General features: G+C 27.0%; 1 protein-coding gene across 1 annotated transcript in view; it reads right to left on the bottom strand.

The window, feature by feature from the left end:
* LOC136834983 (lachesin-like) overlaps positions 1-2,500 on the bottom strand; it is a 609,100-nt gene that overhangs the window by 605,104 nt on the left and 1,496 nt on the right. The gene's annotated exons all lie outside the window — the stretch shown is intronic.

Genomic DNA, 2,500 nt, shown 5'->3' with positions numbered 1-2,500 from the left:
TGTTTCTATCCGTCTTCGAATAGGATCTCAAAAAGAAAAGATAAATAAAAAGAAATTCCTGGTATCTACAGTAGATGTTAATCAGCTTCATAGGTTATTCAATATTGAAATGAAGGAGTATTCAGGACTGTGAAAGCGTGTTCCTTGCGGAGATAAGAAGTAAATAGTGGGTGAACATTTATCAAAATAATGTAAATGGATAAATTAGTTAGAAGAATTTGTGATAAATGATATCCACAAATTCTCAGTAGTTTCAATTGCCCATAGGAAATTCGACATGAAGAATGGGTCTGCTTCTTCATAGTATATATATATATATATATATATATATATATATATATATATATATATATATATATATATATATATATATATATATGTTTATATATACACATACATACATATATATATATATATGATATGATATACACACATTTATACATGTACTCGTATATATCGTTTAGAATTAGTCGTATTAGTATATTGAGGGAGGGCCATTTATGAGAAATCTTGTGAATGAAAACAGAAATTTTCCGAAATAGATTCAAGTGTGTACTGTAGCAAAACGTCCTTGGCCAATTTAAAGGTATTGTCTTTTAATATTGATAGTAGTTTTATTAGTAATTATGATAATATTATCGTAAAAGTAAGAAGTTAAAACACATTTCATCTGAGTAAAATATTAATATTAAAATGCAAATGAGAAATTGAAGACACTTCAGCGCTAATATCCGTAGATAATGAATCTTTCAGAAGAGGATTAAAATTGAAAAATAGAATATGTCGGAAATTAAAATAAAATAAAAGGAGACACAGAACTTCGTTATTTCAGTGTCGTATAAATTGTACAATTGGACGAAGTAAATGTCAGTACTAAAAGTTATATCGGGTATGTTACTTCCGGTAGACTGACTGGTTGGTTGACCGGTCAAGTTATTGCCTGACAGTAATCATGTGCTTGTGTGTTCGCGCAGAAAAACACACACACACACACACACACACACACACACACACATATATATATATATATATATATATATATATATATATATATATATATATATATATATATATATATATGTGTGTGTGTGTGTGTGTGTGTGTGTATATGTATATATACATTTATATAGATATATACATATGTATATATTCATACATTATACTGCATATGTGTATATATATATGTGTGTGTGCAGTAAATTATATACAAACTGTAATACGGATATTACGTTATACATTCAAGTCATTTTACAACTAAAATCTTATCAAGTATAGTGCATTAATACGGGCACTAATAAATAGTTAAATAGTCCTATAGTTATGTAGTTAGATATTCATACAGGTTTTCCTTGCACCTTACATATAATTGCTGTGATTACTTTGGTCTTAATATAATCATATGAAGTTTTCGGGTTATACTCTACATATAATTATGGAATTACTGTAAAATTACATTTCCTCGTATACATTAATTATATATTTTCGGGGGGGGGCGCATGTTTAATACAAGCTAATTATTATTATATGGTAAAATTTCCATTTGGTTGGATAACGATCGGGTTATGTTCCATCCAGTTTTGTGAATCCTGTGCCTAAGTATTGTTAAGTAGAATAGTAACTTTGTGATTGTTTGTTTACCTCTGCCAATAAGAATTAGAGCAATAGTAAAGTAACTGTCCAAGGGTTTCTTACTTATAATATTTCCATTATTTAAGGAAATGTGTATTGGCGTCTTACTTATAATATTTAAGGAAATGTATATCGGCGTCTTACTTGTAATATTTCTAATATTTAAGGAAATGTATATTGGCATCTTACTTATAATATTTCTAATATTTAAGTGTATATCGGCGTCTTACTTATAATATTTCTGATTTTTAAGGAAATGTATATTGGCGTCTTACTTATAATATTTCTAATAATTAAGGAAATTTATATTGGCGTCTTACTTATAATATTTCTAATATTTAAGGAAATGTATATTGGCATTTTATAATATTTCCAATATTCAAGTAAGTAAATGTATATTGGCATCTTACTTATAATATTTCCAATATTTAAGTAAATGTATATTGGATCCTACTTATAATATTTCCATTATTTAAGTAAATTTATATTGGCATCTTATAATATCTTAAAAATTTACGGACATGTATATTGGCATCTTACTTTGCATTTTCTTATATTAATTGAATAAAACACAAGAAAATAATTATATTGATGCGCCCTGCGTTTGATGACTTTGGATAAAGTATTGTTAACCAATGCTTGTTTTTATTTTGGCCCAAACATTACTCTGTAATAGTTGAATAATTACACCTTTATCACGCTTTATTCGATATACTTTTTAATTGTAATTTTGGCAAATATCGGTAAAAATCCCTCTGGTTTGCGTATTTTTCAGAACCGAAATTTTCTGTTTTTTCACCTAAAACTTCACTGCAAAAAGTTTAACTTTTTTTTTTTTTTTTTGTACTTGTTTGTTCATGAGTCAATATTC

This window comes from Macrobrachium rosenbergii, chromosome 54 (genome assembly GCF_040412425.1).
Source record: "Macrobrachium rosenbergii isolate ZJJX-2024 chromosome 54, ASM4041242v1, whole genome shotgun sequence".
Classification (NCBI taxonomy): domain Eukaryota; kingdom Metazoa; phylum Arthropoda; class Malacostraca; order Decapoda; family Palaemonidae; genus Macrobrachium; species Macrobrachium rosenbergii.
This window is presented reverse-complemented; position numbering and strand designations above follow the sequence as displayed.